The following is an 11,556-nucleotide window of genomic DNA, read 5'->3' on the forward strand; positions in this document are numbered from 1 at the left end:
GACACAACTTAACAACTGAACAACAACAAGACAATGCCATCTTCCTCCCATGTTTTCTTACAATGTTTTCTGTCTTTTTTCTGATTGCAGAAAATCCATTAAGGAAAAAAAAAAAAGACAGAATAGCTGCCCAATGCCTTCTGATTGGTAGTTCTAGGAGCCCTCCACCTGGAAGCAGTGCTGTTGAGCTAATAATCTGAAAGTTCGCATCCATAATCTACTTGATGAGGTCTATGAAGGTGCCAAATTTCAAAATGATCTGATCAAATTTGCCACAGTTACAGCAAGTTAAAATTTGACATTTTTGTTTACTCTTTTTACTCCAATTTTTGGACAGGCATATTATATATTTCTTTCAAAATTTGGTGGAAACAACTGATGTTCTTTATTCAGGCATGTCGAGGAACACAATCCTTCATTGGTTTGGCAAAATTCTGAGCAATGGTTCAAAAATTATTAAGATTTCCCTGCCCCATTAAAGCCTATGGCAACAACTGCTGGCAAAGTTATCTTCTGCACACTCAGGATTTCTTTAGTAATATCGTAAGGCTCTTATAAGGGAATATGAGATCAGGACAATGCAGGGCATCTTTTCTGGTCCCAGGCACTCCATCTTCTCTATCTGGATTTGGGCCTGAAAGATCAAGGAAAAGTGTGGGTGCATGGAGGTTAGTAAGCACAATTTATGACATTGCACAACATCATTACTGGTCACAGACACATATGTTAAGGCATCATCCTTAGCTTCTAATTTCCTGGCTTTGTGGAACTAACTCTGGTCCTAAACCAGCAGATTTTTAAAAAGTAATTGAATGAATAATATGGTTCTATTAGCTATCTTGGCTAGAATGAAAAATCACCTCTATTCCTTCTGTCTATCATTCTGCAAGCAAGCCTGGACAAATCTGTGGAAATGCTGATTTCCATTTACCATTAGTCATGGATAAACTGATTAGATTGTTTTCTGGGAGTAATCAATAGTTCCCTTTCACATTCAAGCAGAGCTCAATCATTCAGTCAGTCAGTCCTTTATTTGCTGAAACCAAAGGTCATTGCAAAAAAGGAAAACTTAACACAGAAAAATAAAATTTAAATGAAATTCAGCACAACACATTCAGGGCATATAATACAAATTAGACTATAGATTTAAAAACAACAACTTGTCATCATTCTTGACAAGGAAGCTCTATACCAAGTGATCACTTTATCAGAGTATAGCAACAGATTAACATATTTGTCTCTAGTTTCTCAGCTGCAACCACATACAAAAACTGTCTTATATGTAACGTATTTATCAACACCAACCAGCAAATAAATAAATATATTATTATTATTATTATTATTATTATTATTATTATTAACGTTTCTATATCGGCCAACAGCCAGAGTTCTCTGGGCGGTTTACAAAGATTAAAAACATTAAAAATAAAATATACAGAGATTAAAAACTATTTACATAAAAACTCATGAACAGACAAAATGCACAAAAGAAATAAAAAACAACTTCAAACAAACAATCTCAAAAGCAAACAACCATAACCATAAGACATTACAGGATCGATTAAAACTTATCATATGCTGCCAAATGCCTGGAAGAAGAGAAAGGTCTTAGCCTAGCACCGAAAAGATAACAATTTTGGCGCCAGGAGGGCCTCGTTGGAGAGATCATTCCAGAATTTGGGGGCTACCACCAAAAAGGCCCTTGTTGCCATCCTCCGAACTTCCCTCTGTGTAGGCAGCTGGAGGAGAGCCTTAGATGTTGAGCATAGTATATGGGTAGGTTCGTGTTGGGAGAGGCGCTCTGTCAGGTATTGTAGTCCCAAGCAGTGTAAGGCTTTATAGGTTAAAACCAGCACCTTGAATCAGGCTCGGAAACATACAGGAAGCCAGTGCAAGCGGGCCAGAGTCAGTCTTATATGTTTGGACCTTCTGGTCCGCATTATCCATCTGACTGCCGCATTTTGCACAAGCTACAGTTTCTGAACCGTCTTCAAAGGCAGCCCCACGTACAGTGCATTGCAGTAATCTAACTTGGAGGTTACCAGAGCATAGACAACTGAAGCCAGTTTATCCCTGTCCAGATAGGGGCATAGCTGGGCCACCAACTGAAGTTGGTAGAAGGCACTCCATGCCACTGAGGCCACTTGAGCCTCAAGTGACCAAGATGGCTCAAGAAAAACCCCCAAGCTGCGAACCTGCTCCTTCAGGGGGAGTGCAACCCCATCCAGAACAGGTTGAGAACCCTCCATTCGGTCAGAAGAACCACCCACCAACAGAATCTCAGTTTTGTCTGGACTGAGTTTCAGTTTATTAGCCCTCACGCAGTCCTTTGTCACAGCCAGGCACCAATTTAGCACATCCACAGCCATACCTGAAGAAGATGAAAAGGAGAAATAGAGCTGCATGTCATCAGCATACTGATGACAACACGCCCCAAAACTCTGGATGACTGCACTCAACTGTTTCATGTAGATGTTAAATAGCATGAGGGACAGAACTGACCCCTGTGAAACCCCATACTGAAGAATCCATGGAGCCAAGCAATATTCCCCAAGCACCACTTTCTGCAGCCGACCATCGAAGTAGGAGTGAAACCAATGCAATGCAGTGCCTCCCACTCCCAGTTCAGACAATCGTCCCAGAAGGATACCATGGTTGATGGTATTGAAAGCCGCCGAGAGATCAAGGAGAATCAACAAGGCCACACTCCCCCTATCTCTCTCCCGACATAGGTCATCATACAGGGCGACCAAGGCTGTTTCCATGCCAAAACTTGGCCTGAACCCCGACTGAAATGGATCTAGATAATTGGTCTCCTCCAAGAGTGTCTGGAGCTGGTTGGCAACCACCCATTCAAGAACCTTGCCCAGGAAAGGAACATTTGCCACTGGCCTAAAATTACTAAGATTTTCCAGATCCAGGGAGGGTTTCTTCAGGAGTGGTCTTACTACTGCCTCTTTGAGGCGGCCCGGGGCCACTCCCTCTCACAAGGAGGCATTAATCACCTCCCTGGACCAGCCAGCTGTTCCTTCCCTGCCAGTTTTTATCAGCCAAGGATCCAGTACAGAAGTGGTTGCACAAACCTGTCCAAGCACCTTGTCAACATCCTCAAGCTGTACCGACTGAAACTCATCCAGGAGAACAGGACAAGGCTGTGCTCTGGGTACCTCACCAGATTCACCTGCTATAACACTGGAGTCCAAGTCCCGGCAGATGCAAAAGAACTTATCCTGGAAGTGCCTAGCAAATGCATTACAGCGGGCTTCAGAGGGATCTATAGTGTCCTTAGGGCCAGCATGTAATAGCCCCCGGACGACTGTGAACAGCTCCGCTGGACGGCAGATAGAAGATTCAATAGAGGCAGCAAGATGATGGGGCTGGGGGGCTGCCACCCTCACTGCCCCTGAATGTACAGTCAGGGCCAGAAATATTGGAACAAGGATAACTGTTTTGGCAGTTGGCCTCCGTATACCACCACATTGAAGTTGAAAGGAAACACACCCAAATGGGAGCGGTCAGGACTTTCAGCTGTAATTCAAGGGGTTTGACAAAAGTGGGGCACTAACCATTCAGGAAGTATAGCCAGTGGCATACACCCCCCCCCATCGTTGGTGGCTCATAAGTAATGGAACAAATGGCTGACAAGCAGCTTCATGGCCAGGTGTGGCCTGTTTCCTGGGTCCCCCATGACCAATCAAGCAGATAAAAGGCCTGGAGGTGGTTCTGAGTGTTACCTTTGCATTTGGGAGCTGTTCACTGGAACTCCCAACATGAGGTCCAAAGAGGTGTCCATGAGAGTGAAGGAGGCCATCATTAGGCTGAGGAAACAAAATAAACCCATCAGAGAGATAGCAAAAACAGTGGCCAATACAACAGTTTGGAACATCCTGAAAAAGAAGGAATTAACAGGCAAGCTCAGCATCAGCAAAAGGCCTGGAAGACCACGGAAGACAACTACAGTGGATGACCACAGAATTCTGCTCATGGTGAAGAGGAACCCTTTCACAACATCTGGCCAGGTCAAGAACTCTCTTGAGGAGGTAGGCATGTCATTGTCAACATCTACAGTCAAGAGACGGCTTTATGAATGTAAATACAGAGGCTTCACAACAAGGTGCAAACCACTGGTAACGCTCAAGAACAGAAAGTCCAGATTAGCCTTTGCCGGCAAACACCTAAAAAGGCCTGCCCAGTTTTGGAATAAGATTCTTTGGACTGATGAAACCAAGATTAACTTGTACCAGAATGATGGGAAGAGAAAAGTATGGAGAAGGAAAGGAACAGCTCATGATCCAAAGCATACCACATCATCTGTCAAACGTGGTGGAGGCAGCGTTATGGCATGGGCATGTATGGCTGTCAATGGAACCGGGTCACTGGTGTTTATTGATGACCTGACTGCTGATAGAAGCAGCAGGATGAATTCTGAAGTGTATAGGGCTATACTTTCTGCTCAGATTCAGCCAAATGCTGCCAAACTGATAGGATGCCGCTTCATATTGCAGATGGATAATGACCCAAAACACACAGCAAAAGCTACCTGAGAGTTTTTCAAGGCAAAGAAGTGGGATGTTCTTCAATGGCCAAGTCAGTCACCTGCTCTCAACCCAATAGAGTATGCTTTTCACTTACTGAAGACAGGACTGAAGGCAGAAAGACCCACAAACAAGCAGCAGCTGAAGGCAGCTGCAGTAAAGCATCTTGAGGGAGGAAACTCCGCATTTGGTCATGTCCATGGGTTCCAGACTTCAGGCAGTCATTGACTGCAAAGGATTTTCATCCAGGTATTAAAGGCGATCCTTCAGTTTGAAATGATGTTGGTTTGTTCCATTACTTATGAACCACCAATGATGGGGGTGTGTGTATGCCACTGGCTGTACTTCCTGAATGGTTAGTGCCCCACTTTTGTCAAACCCCTTGAATTACAGCTGAAAGTCCTGACTTCGCTCCCATCTGGGTGTGTTTCCTTTCAACTTCAATGTGGTGGTGTACAGAGGCCAACTGCCAAAACAGTTATCCTTGTTCCACTATTTCTGGCCCTGACTGTACTTTACCATAGGCACATACCAGTATTCGATTGCATCCACTAGGAGTTCTTCATCTGTACTCAAGCTGTCTCCTATTTTGTTTCACCGCTCTCTGCTCTGGGGTATACCACGGAGCAGTTTGAGCTCTACTCAGGAGACGGCGCTCAGGAGCAATCATGTCAACTGCCTGGGTCATTTCTGCATTCCACAGATCAACCAGGGTTTCAACAGGAGGGCCTGCCATATCAGCTGGAAACCTCCCCAGAGTCCTCTGGAAACCATCCGGATCCATTCGCCTCTGGGGGCGGACCATCTTAATTGGTCCCCCACCCTTGCAGAGGGGAAAAGCTGCTGTAAGTCTAAACCTCAGCAGGTAATGATCTGACCATGACAAGGGGACTGATGCAAAGTCCTCCACCTTCAGACCACCATCTCCATGTCCAGTTGTGAAAACCACGTCTAGAATATGCCCTGCTACATGCATCAGGCCGATGACATGTTGGGACAGTCCCATGGTCGTCATGGAGGCCATGAAATCCTGAGCTGCCCCAGACAAGGTGCCCTCAGCGTGAATGTCGACATCCCTTAGAACCAACAGTCTGGGGGGTCACAAAAGCGCACCAGAGACCACCTCCGTCAGCTCAGATAGGGAGTCTGTTGAGCAGTGGGTGGGCAATACACCAACAGAGTTCCCAATCTGTCCTGCTGGCCCAACACTAGGTGCAGACACTCCAGACCAGTAGTCACATGGACAGGGAGCCTGCAGAGGGAGATGGAATTCCTATAGGCCACAGCAACCCCCACCCACCCCTTCCTGGCCCTCACATCTTCCCTGATGCTGAATCAAGTACCCCGGTAGGCAAATCTGGAGAGACTAACTCCTCCCTACGCACCCACCCAGATCTCAGTTATTCATGCCAGATCGGCTGCCTCATCCACTATTAAGTCATGGATGAGGGAGGTCTTACTAGGATCTGTCATCCCTAAACAGCACCATAAGGAATATACTTCTAGCATCCTATACAACAAAAATATAATGCACAAAGTATGTGTATACTTAGAAAACACAATTTTGGTAAGGCCTTTCTCAGAGGAGTAAAGAAAAATTCAGCAAAATATCACTGCAACTCATGGTTTGATTTAGTTAAATAATATCAGGATGAAAAACAGGCATCCCAGATTATTCTCATATGCTTTTGAGTGCTTCTAAAAGATATCCTATCTGTGATTAGTTTCTTAGCAGCCTCAGATTCAGAGAGCAGCAATCAAGGCTTCTAAGGGAAGCACATATGGCGAAGATAAATCCTCACACTGTTGAATCTTGATACTTGATACTTTCTTCTAACAGACACATCTGGATAGCTGGTATTTGTGAAGTCTTTTGTTGTTCAACCAAATAAATGATTAGGGAATTGTGCAGTCTAGAACTAATGGGGTGGGCGGGGCAGTCTCACTTCAGCATGTAACATGGTAGCCAATGTATCATTAAGTAGGCCTAAAAGGGATGTAAGCCATTGTCAGGATCCAGCAAGGTTAGAGGTAAGCAGCTTGGTCCTAGGTAGACACGAGTCAACTTCCAAAGCAGCAACCACAAGGTCCAAAGGACTTGTATCAGAAAACGTGGTTGGATTCTGTAAGAGAAGGAGGTCAACAAGTGTCTGCATGGTAGTTACTCTTAATGACAAATCACTCAGATAGTAGTTATATAAGGCCAGAAGGGTCCCTATTGCCTCCCCAGGTCATCTGATTCAGCTGCAGAGGGGATTGTAATGTACATACCCAACTGAGTATCTCGCACATGGTCCCATTAGGAGAAACAGTATGACCCAGGAGGCCAGTCCCTTGGAGAGCAGACTCTTGGGTGTGGCTGGCTAGAATGCAGAGGAGCGTGCAGCAGGCTGGTAGGCCTTGCTTATAAGAAATACAGTTTTGCTATATTTGAATACCATATCTACTGGAAGTCTCTATTCAGAAAACCAGAACAATGCAAGTATAGGAGCTGGGCCATTCTGCCACGTTCCCTAGTCTGAAGCTGCTGGCACTTTATGGAAACTGATTCTGAATTACTTTTTACAGAATGGCTCCAATCTGGGCTGGCTCCAGTTTCAAGGCGGGAGACCTATGCAAAGTGTTGTTTGGTGTCTCCCCTCCTAAAAGGATAAACTGCCCCTCCCCCAGGGTTTGTGGGGGACCCTGGAGGGCTTACCTTCATTGCACTGGCTCCACACAATGACCATGTTTTTTGACAGGATGACCTGGACGTTGACTAAACTTCAGGGCCGTTGTGTTTAAAAAAATGGCTGCTGCCAGGACCTGGACATTTTTTTTGTAAAGGGGAGGCAGGCTTCATGGTGGTGTTGGGCCTACCCTCCAACATTTCATAGACAAAAATAGGGACATGCTTGTGACAGCCCAAATCTCATAATAAAGATCATTTTGTGAGCCCACTACGTAACTCTCATACATACATTGCTGAAAGCTCTTCTGCCTGCTGCCTTTGTTGATTCTGTCAAAACTTGAATAGCCTTATCTCAACTTTTTTTCCTCCAATATGCATCCAAAACATAAGCACTTTTGCACAATGGTTTGTTCAGTTAAAACTGCCCAGCTCTTTTATCATTCAAACTCTTTTATCATTGAAGTGATACTTCTTCACACAGTGCATACTTAACTATGGAATTCGCTACCACAGGATATAATGATGGCCACCAATTTGGATGGCTTTAAAAGGAGGTTAGAGAAATTCCTGGAGGAAAAGGCTATCAATGGCTACTAGTCATGATGGCCATGTGCTACCTCCAGCACTGGAGGCAGTGACCTATGTACATCAGTTGCTGGGGAACATGGGTGGGAGAGTGCTGTTGTGCTCGTGTCCTGCTTGTGGGTTCCTGGTCAACAGCTGGTTGGCCACTGTGTGAACAGAATGCTGGACCAGATGGACCTTTGGTCTGATCCAGCAAGGCTCTTCTCATGTTCTTATGTTTAAGTGTAGGGTCATTATGAAGGTGGGTTCAGCCACTAAGGGCACAAACCTATGCGTGTTTAGACATAAAAAAGCCATACAACTCCATGCTGGCTGAGGAATACTGGGATTTGTAGGAATTTTTTTCTGTCTAAACATGCATAGGATTATGCCCTAAGTTTTCTAACTTGCAGGCTAGGCCACTGACATCAGAAATTGAAGTTTTTGCAGTATTGGACCAAAAAACAGTTAGTCTCCACAAAGGAGCTGGCTTTTACTGAACTCAGATTCCCATAAAACTACAAATTTGCACACTCCCTGTCACCTTCCTAATAACATCTAATTGGAGGCCAAGATGCTCTTTCATTCTTTGCAATGAACTCTGCATAGGCTGTAAAACCCAGGTAACATATATCTAGCTAATCCTATTGGAATTCCCATCAGCCTCCGAACTTGGAGGCTGATGGGGATCCTATGCAGAGTGGGAGGAGCATAGAGGCAATTTCCCCCCCACTCTGCATTTTAGCTAGATGGGCAGTTTTGCCTGAGGCATCGGGGGGGGGGGAGGAAGGAGGCTGGGGAAGGCTGGGGATAGCTCATATCGCTGCTTCCCCAGTCCCTTCCCCTCCCCGCCCACCAGCACACCCCCTTTCTGTCTTCTCTGAGGTCACCTTTGTGACCTCGGAGAGGCAGCTGCGCAGTTCTCTCGGTGCTGGCTGGGGGCGGGGGGCAGAGGCAGGGAGCTCTTGGGCTCCTGGGTCCAAGGCAGAGTTCTGTCTCCGACCTTGGATCCAGGAATCCATAGTATCCTATAGCCATCCAGACTCTCTCTAGGGGACATAGGATTGCTCTCTAAATTAGCTAGCTAAGTTAGATGGCCTACTGCTTTTATGTGGAATCCTGGGTGTGTGGCTGCTTCCCTTTTTTATTCCGCTTCCCACAGAAACATCATTTTTATATTTGGACATTTGGCTGTTGTTTTAAAAAGGGAATTTCTCTCTAGGCCCTTCTCCATGTGAAGGACTGCATGGTTACAAAACTATCACTTGTGTTCTTAGGATTTTCCCAACATTTTTGTTAGGTTATGGATTTCTGGATTTGGGCAGGTCAATCCAAACAACCTTTATTTTTTTATGTTTTCCTAGGGCTGGGCTGAAGGGAGAGGTGCTTGGCAATAGGACTCAGACAGACTGGGGCATGTCAGGAGATTCATCCTGACTGGTAGCAGCCTGTCATAATTATTTTTTTAGGGGAACCCTTGTAAAGAAGGGGGTCTGCCGATAAGAAAAGTAATTCCCCCTCCCAGATCTGGAAGAACTGCCCTCCATTAATTTATAGGCCAACTGGTTATTTGGTTGGTTAAAGAAAAATGTGATTGACTTACAAATACATTATCAACAGTTCAACATACACCTCAGAAGCTGCAGTGTGTTAAATGGCAGACTATGCACTCTATGGTGTTTTAGTGATCATACACATGCATTTATATGCATGTACTAGAGACGTGTCCTACCTACTCCTAACTCAAAGATCAACATAGGGAAGAAGCTAAACCCCGAATAATGCTTCTGAGAGCTCCAACTGAACTGGGTGTGTGTGGCCTGAGTACTCCCAGCAGCTGAGTGGGCAGGAAGCTTCAGTCTGTTTCCCGCCTCCCAGCTGAGCAGAGCAGAGCAGAGCAAGCTGCTCCAGCTGGTCCAGGGACTACAGAAGCAAGCAAGCTCCCAGAGAGCGAGCAACCAGAGTGAGCGAACAGGGGGAGCAAACAGGAGTTGGCCAGGGGAGTTCAGCAGGGGAGGCCAAGGGGGAGGCCCCTAACATTTTTTTCTTTTTTAACTAACTTTTTTTTTCATTTATTTGTCTTGTAACACACACTTCCACACCAGTGGGACTCTGCTCTTAACCTCTACTGAGTAGAGGAGCAGGCACAGGCTAGTCTAGAACAATCACAAAGCTAGACACAAAAAGGGAAAAGGGGCTATGGAAGGACAAGACTCTCCAGTGGTGGTGACCTGCGAGGTGTGTGCAATGTTTGTTTTCTTGCCTGAGAACAACATGGCCTACACCTGCAACAAGTGCAAGTTGATCACGCTGCTGGAAGAAAAAGTAAGTGAACTGGAGCGGCGACTGTCGACCCTCTGGGGAATAAGAGAACACGAAGAGTTCTTGGACAGAATGCGGGAACTACAGCAGCAAAGGGAAGACCAGAAGCTTGAAGAGCAACAGCAAGCTGAGGCAGAAGTGGGAAATGCTGAGGAGAAGAAAAATGGAGTAGAGGATACTCCTTGGAAAAGGGTGACAGTTAGGAGAAGAAGAACTAGACGCCACTCTGCACCAGTGGAAGCAGTGGAGCTGTGGAACCGATTCCAGGTACTTGCGGATGAGACTGGAGGACAGCTTGCAGAGGAGGTATCACAGAGGAACCTACATGAGAGTGAGCAAGAGGCTGAAGGTCAGTCAAACAGAGGCGATGAAACCCAGGCCTACAACAAGAAGAAGAGAAGAGTGGTAGTAGTGGGAGACTCATTGCTGCATGGGATCGAGACCCAAGTATGTCGCGAAGACCTGTGGACTTGCCAGGTATGTTGTCTCCCAGGAGGATGGATTAGAGATGTGACTGAAATGTTGCCTGCACTCATGAAGCCCACTGACAGGTATCCCTTTCTTCTCATCCATGTGGGAACAAATGATACCGCCAAGCGGAGCGACCAAGAAATCACGTCAGACTTTGAAGCTTTGGGAAGGAAACTCAAGAACTTTGGGGCCCAGATAGTTTTCTCATCCATCCTTCCAGTAATTAGAAGAGGGATAGAAAGGGAACGAAAAATACTCTGGGTGAATGACTGGCTACGAAGGTGGTGCCGACGAGAGAGATTTGGATTCTGGAACCACGGGCTATACTTCCTGGAAGATGGGCTGTTGGCAAGGGATGGGTTGCATCTCACAAAGGATGGGAAGAATGTGTTTGGCCACAGCATGAAGAACTTCATCAGGAGGGCTTTAAACTGAATCCTATGGGGAAGGGAGATGTAAAGTTGGGGGTAACAATGGACGTAGGCTCATGCACTGCAAACAGAGAGAACAGCTCTAATAGTGCCCAATAATAGTCTTCAGACACATGTAGGAAGAAAGCCAGACTATGAAGCACATGGTCTTCGATGTCTATATACTAATGCCCAGAGTATGGGAAACAAACAGAACGAACTTGAACTCTTAATACAAGAAGGAAATTATGACTTGATAGGTATAACTGAGACTTGGTGGGATGACTGTCATGACTGGAATACAGCAATTGAAGGATATAACTTGTTCAAAAAGAACAGGAGGAACAGAAAGGGAGGTGGGGTTGCACTATATGTGAAAAATACATATCTCTGCACAGAAATACAGGAGGATGAGCTTGGATGCCCATCGAGAGCATCCGGATCAAAATAAATGGAGCAAAGAATAAAAGGAACCTGATGGTCGGAGTCTACTACCGGCCACCCAATCGAGGAGAAGACGAGCATGAAACTTTTGAAAGCAAATAGCCAATGTGTCAAGGAAGCATGATCTAGTAGTAATGGG

Source organism: Heloderma suspectum, chromosome 3, assembly GCF_057233095.1.
Source record: "Heloderma suspectum isolate Gila_16-S chromosome 3, 16-S_ref, whole genome shotgun sequence".
Taxonomy (NCBI): domain Eukaryota; kingdom Metazoa; phylum Chordata; class Lepidosauria; order Squamata; family Helodermatidae; genus Heloderma; species Heloderma suspectum.